At 51.4% G+C, this 10833-nt stretch overlaps 1 protein-coding gene across 3 annotated transcripts in view; it reads right to left on the bottom strand.

Moving 5' to 3' along the window:
* LOC137436662 (receptor-type tyrosine-protein phosphatase mu) overlaps positions 1-10833 on the bottom strand; it is a 571417-nt gene that overhangs the window by 414287 nt on the left and 146297 nt on the right. The gene's annotated exons all lie outside the window — the stretch shown is intronic.

The following is a 10833-nucleotide window of genomic DNA, read 5'->3' on the forward strand; positions in this document are numbered from 1 at the left end:
TTTGTTTTAAAAGATTTGTATTAAACAAATGTAAATCAATTCATTATTTGTGTTTTCTCTACCAGAGCGAAGCTCATGGAAGAGCACGGCTAAATTGACAATTGGGTAGCGGGGAAGCAATTGGGCAAAACCGGCAAGTGAATAATCGGACATGAAAGGAAGAGGGAGATAGACAGAGAGAGAGGAGGTGGGAGGAGGGGTGAAATACTGAAATCAGCAAGTGAAAGAGTTGAATTAGGAAGAATTAATGGGGCTAATAAAGATCATGTGTCAGTGTGGGGGAGTTACGTTTGGGTGGAAGTTATAAAAAAAAGTTTTGCAGTATAATTCTTCACAAATTATACTGCAAAACGTTTATATTTCAAAAGTAAAGGAGCCTTCTGTCAGTGTGAATAACAAAAAATCCATCTGGCAAAAGGGCACGGAAGAAAAGAGGAAGCATTGAATCTTCCACGTCAATCTCAACTCAAATGGTGGAGATTTCTACATCCTCGATGTCTTCCTGAGCATTGTCCTTAAATTTTTCAAATCCCCAAATTTTTCCTCATCATTGTTGCACCAATCATTTCAAACATTCCAAGCATGATCCCTCTCCTCTTTGGCCACTTGTATCTCTGCATTCGAGTCTGTCTCAGCGAGTGAACTCTGATTAAAATATTTTGTCATTCCTGTGACATTTTCTGTGCACACAAACTTCTAACTCTAAATAATTTAAGTCTCATGAAGGACTCAATGACAGGTAGGATAATGGCTTGGAATTTTGGCAGTGGGGATCCGTTGGGCGGGAAATAGAAAGATGCTTAAAAGAAGCAAGTAAACGTGATTATATGTTCTATACGGAGGACAAGGTTAGCAAGAGTAGAAACGATACAAAGTACCGCAGGTGATTTTAGCTGACAGTGTTAGCCACCATGAAAAAAACTAGGGGAAAGGAGACTATTGGGGACGCCTCTTTGCGGTGGTTGTTGCGTTGGGGACCAAATCTTCCCCCATTCTACCCTGCTGCCCGGATTCGTCAGGGCAGAGCGGTCATGGTCAGAGTGCCGATCAGTCCCCATGGACCGGCCCTTTCGCTCTTGTCTGTCTCTTGTTCGAGAATAACTATCAAGGGCTATACAACAACAACAACAACAACAACAACAACAACAACAACAACTAGATGAAAGGGAATTTTCAGTAGAATGGTGGACAAAGGAGTAAAGGTGAGCAGAAAGCTTTAACATTTAAAGTTTAACAGAGTAGGCTACTTTATGGACGTGCATGAGTGGACGTGGCCTCACGGTTCCTCTCCAGTCTTAAGGGTCTGAATCATATACACCCCATGGTACGTCGAATAAATAGTAAGGTTTAATCAAACCCGTCAGAACACATGGTATGTCAGAATGCACAGTAATCAAGTGTTATGTTATGTAATCAAGCGTTTTGTTGTGCGAATTTAAAAAAAAAAGCGTTACGTAATTTTTGAACGGCCCCATATTGGGGTTAAGCAATCCATGACCATGTGATGAATCAGCCCGTTCTGATGTAACCGTGGGGAGGGTGACATGGATAAGAGATGTTGGGTTATTTTTTTTGATAGCGCATTAAATGTGTGTTTCCCAATCGCACTGTTCATCTATTAACAGTGCTTTAAATGCGCATTTCTCAATAGGTCCGTTACCAGATTTTGTCCACCAGATTTTGTCACAGGTTGTGACCACAGTGCAGTCATTCTTGTTCCATACATAAAGTTCATGGAAAAGCTTGGGCAGAATTTATATGAAGGATCTTATGATGGAATGAAAACCAAACAAGGGGTTCAAACTCTTGCCTCTTGGTGTTACTCAAGCACAATCAATATCTGCATTAGCTGATCTGTTTTCTTATCAACAGGTGGATAAATATGGACAATGATGGGCATGTAAGAGATGGCTATTGCAGGAAAACGCCACTGATACGATAGGAATTTGCTGCTACACACATGTACCAAAGTCTATGGTGAAAGGCAAATCGTACGCGAACACGCTGACCAAGAATATCAACAATGGGTGGAACATGTTCACTATGGACTTATGATGCAATTGGAAATCAGTGAAGCAGAAACAATTAGTAAGGAGAAGAAGAAGAACCAACTTTAGAGGCCATTTTCCCCCACAGAGCAGGGGTTGGCCTTTTTCGGGCACCATGGTCCCCTTTTTGAAGCAATGTTTTATGGCCGGATGCCCTTCCTGCCACCAACCCTGTTAGTCGCCTCTTGCGACACACAGGGAATTACTCGCAAGCTGGTACTCAATTTTCCTACCTCGAAAGGATGACAAACCGAGTCAACCACCCTGGCGTTAATTCAGCGATTGACCCGGATTTGAACCCAGGATCCTAGGAACCCAAGCCGGCACCCTAACCGCTAAGCCAACACCAGGCTTTAGAAACAATTAGTAAAATAAACAGAAAACGTTCTCCAGTACATCATGGTGTAGTTGACATTATGTAGCAAGCACGGTGAGGACAGGTACACAACTAGAAGGAAATGGTGAACGTGCACAACAATCCTTCCCCCTGAGACATTCTTCTTGGGGAGTTGTGGCCATTGTAGCATTTTCATATTGACGTAAATCGTCCACTCAAGTCCCACAATTGGTGGGTGTTCATTAAACGTACTGTTCAACTCTTTCAGTGAACAGTTGTGTTGTAAAACAATAAAACAAGATGGAGAACTGCTTTGCAATACATGTCCCCCACCGGTCCAAATATTCTGCATAGTAAAGAAGATACCAAATTAAGAAAATTAATGAAACACAAACTCGAAATTGTTCTGTAACTTATCAAAAGAAAGCTATGTACCAAGTTCCAATTCAATATGTCAAAGGGTATGGGAAAAAGTCCAGAAAACCGCAGGTGGGACGGACGGATGGATGGACAGACAGATAGTGAGCAAACCTATAGTCTCCTGCGTGTCGGGGATTAATAAGTCAGGATTAGGAAAATTAATTGCTTTATTAATTTCCACAAGGTGTTTTTTCAATACACCACTGCCTTTATACACTAAAATAATTGTTATCAATCAATAAACAGTTCACATAATGCACCTGTTCCCTTAAATTACATGAACAGGTAACCATCCTTGCAGCCCCTCATCAGCAGCGAAAAAGCTTTCTTACCCCATCATCACAACAAATGAAGCTGGATAAATTATATGCTTCACTGAAATTCCATTTTAAACACCACTGCCAGAATGTGGTGTATGTGGGTGTAAAAAACATATCAATTTACCGAGATACTGCAGCAAGAAACTTAACGTGCGTTTATGTACCTGAAAAATTCCGATGAGGGTGCGGAGAAGCTCAAGATGACCAACAGACGAAAATTCGATTCACCCACGCCAATTCAAACCGTGCTTGGTGTTTCTAACACCGCTCCAGGTTGTGCGCAGGTTATCGATGGACCGTATTTGAACCATGGCAAACACCAGACGTAGATCGTGTTGTGTCCAAGATACACTTTCTTGCTCCTCTCATTGTGACTTACAGAATGGGAACGCTAGGGCCATTGGGCAAGCATAAATCAAATTCAAAATACAGGATTGTATGAAACATGCGAGTTGGTGAAAATCTTTCGAGCGAGTCATGTGAAAGAAGCTTTTTGGGAAAGAAGCCGAGTGCAGTTGGCTTGATTTATGTGCACCTAGCCATTTGATTTCATAGAGGGAAGTTTACCCTGAAATGGTGCTTCTTCAGCAGCCTCTACTTATTCTCATCACCTTATTGTGGCTTCGTCTGAGACCATAATGAAATGGATGACAATTTAGAATGTTTCTTGAGCTTGTAACATACAAATAAACCATAATTAACCCCTTAGGACTGAGGGTGGATGATTCCTGTTGCCAAGGGAAGGAAACATAATCTAAACTGTGAGGAAACTTCAAGTTTTTCTGGCAACAAGGACATGACCAATCAATCAAAAAAGGTCTTCACTTACTTTAAAAGTGTGGTTAAACTTCCTCTGATGGTTAAACTGCCTCTGATGGTTAAACTGACGAAATCTCGGCTCTCTGCTCACCTTCACTCTTTCATTCCTCTTTTCTCCCGCCTCTGGAACAAACTCCCACACTCTCTTCAATCCCACTACTCCCTCCAGGTCTTTAAAACAGCTGTTCACCACTATCTCTTATCTTTCCCCATCCAAAACCTTGATCTTTTCTACCCCCACTAATTCACCCCAGATCCACCTTGTTTGAAACTCCAACTTCTTTCCTGGAAGTCCCGGCAGTGTCCGTATGTTTTATACCTCTCCCACCTCCCCTTCCCATACCTCCCCTCCCCCCCCCCCCAAAGCCCTCTCCCTCCCACAGATCTCTCGATGTCCCTGCTCTCAGATGTTGTGTTTGTGTTCCTCCCCCTCTCACCCCATCTTGTCTACCGCTCCCCACGTTATATGTTTTATGTGTCGGTTTGTCTTTCTGTGTGATTAATGTTAGCTCTTTCACGAGCCTCGATCTTGTATACAAAAAAAAAGAAAAAAAAAAAGAAAAAAAGATGTTTCAGAAGAATGAGCAGAAGCTTCTGCAATGATACCTTAGAAAAGGGTACTGGATCCCCAAAATGCTTCATCAGACATATATGTTTATATGCTTATATGTATGTATGTACAGTCACGTGAAAAAGTAAGTACACCAAATGTAAGGTTTTGACTTTTTCAACATATTTCAACATACAGCTATTTGATCTTCATTTCAACAATATTGATAGATAAAGGTGATATAATATAACAAATATCATGAAACATTTATATTTTGTAGTCCATTGTATAACTTAAATAAACATAAATGCAAATTTCGCATGTGGAAAAAGTAAGTACACCCCGACATTTATCACTACTTCAAATACCTAAAATTAGAATTAGGTGCATCAGCTCAGGTGCAAATGATTAGAACATCGTTAGGATCTTGGAGGAACCTGTCTTATTTAAACCTCAGACATTTCGTTTGGTTTGCTCTTTGTTGTTGAAGTGTGCGGCGTCACCATGCCTAGATCAATAGAGCTCTCTGGGGCCTTCAGAAAGAAGGTTATAGATGCCTACGAGTCTGGGAAGGGATTTAAAAGGATCTCCAAACAATTGGAAATCAATCATTCGACTATCAGGAAGATCATATACAAGTGGAGAAGATTCCAAACAACTGCCAACTTGTTCAGGCCAGGCCGCCCCAGCAAGTTAAGCCCGAGAGCAGACAGCAAGATGCTGAAATAAGTCTCTAAGAATCCCAGAATGTCATCACGGGACCTACAGGTAGCACTTGTCACTGTTGATGTCAAAGTGCACGAGTCTACCATGAGAAAGAGGCTGCACAAACTTGATCTACATGGGAGGTGTGACAGGAGGAAACATTTGCTGTCCAGAAAGAACATCAGGGCAACACTAAAGTTTGCCAATGAACACCGATGCAAAGACCGGAACTTCTGGAACAATGTGCTCTGGACAGATGAGTCAAAGGTAGAGCTATTTGGCCACAGTACCAGAAGACATGTTTGGCGAAAACCAAAGACAGCATTTGACCACAAGAACCTGATACCAACTGTAAAGTGAGGCCATCACATTAGTGAGGCCATCTGTCGGAAAGTTGAAGCTCAACCGAAGGTGGACCTTGCAACATGACAATGACCCTAAACATACCAGTAAATCCACCAAGGAATGGCTGAAAAGAATAAAATGGAGGGTTCTGGAATGGCCAAGTCAAAGCCCAGATCTAAATCCCATCGAGATGTTGTGGGGGGATTTGAAACGAGCTGTGTATGCAAGAAACCCCTCAAACATCGCACAGCTGAAAGAATTCTGCATGGAGGAGTGGGCAAAAATTTCTCCCAGTCGATGTCAGAGACTGGTAGACCGTTTCAGAAACGCCTACTTGAGGTTGTTTCTGCCAAAGGGGGCAATACCACCTATTCGAGCCAAGGGTCTACTTACTTTTTCCACATGCAAAATTTGCATTTATGTTTATATATAAATTATACAATGGACTACAAAATGTAAATGTTTCATGATATTTGTTATATTATATTGTGGCGGACACGAAAGCTCACTGGCGTGATGGCATCATTCCGCGCACCAAGTGGGCGGCGGCCACCCCCGAGGGGTAGGCGTGGCCACGGGATATACACCGGGCGCGCAGCCCGGCGCGCTCGAGTGCTACAGTGGAGCTCTTTTAATAAAGACTCTTTGAACTTACCGCGTTGTCCGCTTCCTCCTTGCTAAACAAGTAGCGTGCGTAGCACCGCGCATCATTGCTGACCCTCCGATGTTCTGGTCAGCCGTCGCTGACCACCCGAACCCGCCACAGCAATGGCAACCAACGCGGTCACAATCAAACTCCCCGAGTTCTGGGAGGCTCAAGCTGAAGTTTGGTTCCTGCAGGCAGAAGCCCAGTTCCGACTTCGAGGCATCACGGTGGACGAGACCATGTACTGCCACGTGGTCACCTCCCTCGGGCCCGGCACGGCCGCCCGCGTCATGTCGGTCCTGAGGAACTCACCGGCCGACGGCAGGTACGAGGCGATCAAGCGTCTCCTCCTCGCCACGTTCGGCCTCACAGTGGACGCACGGGCCGACTGCCTCCTGGACCTCCCCGAGCTCGGTGACACGCGACCGTCGGTCCGCATGGACCATATGCTGTCGCTGATGGGCGACGAAACCCCGAACACTCTATTCCGGGCGTTATTTCGACGCCAGCTGCCAGCACGAGTACGCCTCGCGTTGGCCGGTTCTGCGACGACGGAATCCCGAGCTCTCGCTGCCGAGGCCGACATGTTCTTCGCAGCTTTGGACACGCAGGCGAGTTTTGGCGCGGCCGTCGCGCATCCCGAGGCTGACCCTGATGCTGATGCACCACACCTCGTGGATCTCGAGGCTGATGCACACCGTGTGGCCGCGGCCACGCCACGCCCACCACCACCGCCAAAACCGCGGCCTCTGCCTTCGCCGCAAACCTGGTGCTATTTCCACGCCAGGTTTGGCCACAAGGCGAGGAATTGTTGCCCGCCGTGCTCCTTCGGCAAGTCGGGAAACTACAAAGCCGGCGCTCGGTAGCGGCCCTGAGCGTCGGCCATTCCGGCAGCCTTCTTTTTATAACGGACACCTTGTCCGGGCGCCGTTTCCTATGCGACATGGGTGCACAGGTGAGCGTTATCCCTGCCTCTACGTCCGACAAGCGAACCGCGGGCCGGGGCCCCGCGTTGCTTGCCGCGAACGGAACACTCATACGCACATTCGGGAAGCGCTGCCTCTCCCTGCGGTTCGGAAGGCAACGCTTCACGTGGACGTTCGTAACCGCTAGTGTCCCCATGGCACTGCTCGGTGCGGACTTCCTCTGTGCAAACGGGTTGTTGGTAGATGTGAAGAACAGACGCCTTGTCCAGGCTGAAACGTTAAGCTCGCTTGCTTGCACGCTGAGCAGCTCGTTGAGCGGCTCACTGAGTGGCTCACCGAGCGGATCGCCAAGCGGCTTGCTGAGCGGTTTGGTCCCGGCGAGGTTAGTTTGTACGCTTCCGGCAGCGGACGAATTCACCCGCCTCCTCGCCAGCTTCCCGGCCCTTACGCGGCCCACCTTCTCGGCGGGGGCCTTCAAGCACGGGGTGGAACACCACATCCCCACCGCCGGGCCACCGGTCTACGCCCGGGCACGCTGCCTCGAGCCGACGAAGCTCGAGGTAGCTAAAGCGGGGTTCGCTATGCTGGAGCGGCTCGGCATCGTGCGGCGCTCCGAGAGTGCTTGGGCGTTGCCGCTCCACATCGTGCCAAAGCCCGGCGGGGGATGGCGACTGTGTGGGGACTACCGGCGCCTCAACGACGCCACCACCCTCGACCGCTACCCCGTCCCCCACATCCAGGACTTCTCCGCCCGGTTGGCGGGCATGTTCTTCTTTTCAAAGGTGGACCTCATACGCGGCTACCATCAGGTCCCGGTCAGGCCGGAGGACATCCCGAAGACGGCGGTCATCACGCCATTCGGACTTTTCGAATTTCTTCGGATGCCCTTCGGTTTGAAGAATGCGGCTCAGGCGTTCCAGCGACTAATGGACAGCGTCTTGCGTGACTTGGATTTTCTGTACGTCTACCTGGACGACATCCTCATCGCCAGCGCGTCCTGCGAAGAGCACCTTCACCATCTCCGCACGCTTTTCGAACGCCTGCGCCAGCATGGCCTCATCGTGAACCCCGCCAAGTGCCGGTTCGGCGTCGCCGACATCGACTTTTTGGGGGCACCGCGTCACCAGGCACGGGGCCGTCCCCCTACCGGCCAAGGTGGAGGCGGTGAAGGGGTTTCCGCGCCCCCGCATGATCAAGGGGCTCCAGGAGTTCTTGGGCATGGTAAACTTTTACCATCGGTTCCTGCCCCGCATCGCCCAGCTCCTGCGCCCCATTGCACGAGGCCCTCCGAGGGAAGCCGGGCAAAGGTGACGTAACCTGGACCGAGCAGATGGACGCGGCGTTCGCGGGCGCGAAGCTCGCCTTGGCTAACGCCACCATGCTCGCGCACCCGGTGCCCGATGCACCGATCGCCCTCACCACCGACGTCTCGGAATACGCAGTGGGCGCGGTGCACGAGCAATGGGTGCGTGGTGCCTGGCAACCGCTGGTGTTCTTCAGCCGGCAGCTTCGCCCGCCCGAACGCCGTTATAGTACCTTCGACCGCGAGTTGCTCGGGCTTCACCTGGCGGTCAGGCACTTCCGCCATCTGCTCGAGGGCCGTGTGTTCACGGCCTTCGTCGACCACAAGCCACTGGTCTTCGTGATGGGCAAGGTCGCCGAGCCGTGGTCGGCCCGGCAGCAGCGTCACCTCTCGGCCGTGTCCGAATATACGACGGACATCCGGCACGTCGCGGGGAAGGACAACCCGGTGGCGGATTGCCTTTCCCGGTCCATCGCCCACGCAGTCCACCTTGGCATCAACTATGCCCGGATGGCGGCGGACCAGGCCGCCGACCCTGGCGTCCAGGCCTTGCGGACCGCCGTCACGGGCCTCCGCGTCACCGAGGTGCCGTTCGACGGCGCGGGAACGGCCCTCTTGTGCGACGTCTCCCTCAGGCGGCCTCGCCCCATCGTGCCCACGGGCTGGCAGCGCCAGGTTTTTGACGCCATCCACGGCCTGTCCCACCCGGGCACGAAGGCCTCCCAGAGGTTGGTTGCCGACAAGTTTGTCTGGCATGGCCTCCGGAAGGCCGTCCGCGGCTGGACCAGGAGGTGCCTCGCGTGCCAGCGCGCGAAGGTGCACCGACACACCCAGGCCCCATTGGCCCCGTTTACGGTGCCGAAACGTAGGTTCGACCACGTTCACGTGGACCTGGTGGGACCTCAGCCCCCCTCGCGGGGTTTCACCCATGTCCTCACCATGGTGGACCGCACCACCCGGTGGCCGGAGGCCGTGCATTTGGCGGCGACAATGGCGGCGGACGTCGCGCAGGCGTTCATCGCCACCTGGGTCGCCCGGTTCGGCGCCCCCTCGGACATCTTGTCCGACAGCGGCCCCCAGTTCACCTCTGAGCTCTGGGGGGCGGTCGCGCGGGGGCTCGGGGTCCAGCTGCACCGAACCACGGCCTACCACCCCCAGGCCAACGGCTTGTTGAAGGCCGCACTCCGGGCCACCCTCCGCGACGGCGGCTGGGTCGACAGGCTCCCCTGGGTCCTGCTGTGCCTCCGGACGGCACCCAAGGACGACCTGCGCGCATCCGTGGCGGAGTTGGTCTTCGGACACCCGTTGCGGGTGCCGGGCGAGTTCCTCCTCGACCCCACGGCACCATGGTCCGCGGCGCAGGAGCGCTCCGCGCTTCAGGAGACCGCCCGGAGGTTCGCCCCGGTGCCAACGGCGCACCACGGGCACCCACCTACGCACGTCGCCCCGGAGCTTCGCACCGCGGAGTACGTCTTCGTCCGGCATGACGCCCACCGGACACCACTGCGGCCCCCGTACGACGGGCCTTTCCGCGTGCTGGAGACCGGGGTGAAACATTTCACCTTGGACATCGGCGGTACTCCAGAACGCGTATCAGTGGATCACCTCAAGCCGGCCCACTTCGACATGGACCACCCACCGCCGGTGGCTCGGCCCCCGCGTCGAGGCCGCCCCCCTGCGGGCGGACCCCTGGCACCGCCCAGCCCCGCCGGCACGCCGCCCCCCGGTCCGGCACCCATCCCGGGTGCAGCCGGAGGCATCCCAGCTGGCATCCCTGCACCCCGGACGCCGCCAGTCGCCAGAGGGCGCTTCGGTCGGGTCATCCGTTTGCCCCGCAAACTGGCCCTCCAGGTGCGCGGGAATTCTGGGGGGCGCGTGTGGCGGACACGAAAGCTCACTGGCGTGATGGCATCATCCGCGCACCAAGTGGGCGGCGGCCACGCCCGAGGGGTAGGCATGGCCTCAGGATATACACCGGGCGCGCAGCCCGGAGCGCTCGAGTGCTACAGTGGAGCTCTTGTAATAAAGACTCTTTGAACTTACCGCGTTGTCCGCTTCCTCCTTGCTAAACAAGTAGCGTGCGTAGCACTGCGCATCAATATCACCTTTATCTATCAATATTGTTGAAATGAAGATCAATAGCTGTATGTTGAAATATGTTGAAAAAGTCAAAACTTTACATGGGTGTACTTACTTTTTCACGTGACTGTATGTATATATTTATTTCTATATATTTATTTATATATACACAGGGTGTCCACGAAGTCACACATCATAGGCAAAACATTTATTTGTAAGATTGGCCTCATCAGTTGTTCGAAATGTGTCCACCAATCTCAAAACATGTTTGTAAACGGATAAGCAGGTTTCTCTGAATGTTCTTCCAGGTTAATTTTTGAAATTAAATAATATCT

Source organism: Myxine glutinosa, chromosome 11 (assembly GCF_964187855.1).
Source record: "Myxine glutinosa chromosome 11, kmMyxGlut1.1, whole genome shotgun sequence".
Classification (NCBI taxonomy): Eukaryota; Metazoa; Chordata; class Myxini; order Myxiniformes; family Myxinidae; genus Myxine; species Myxine glutinosa.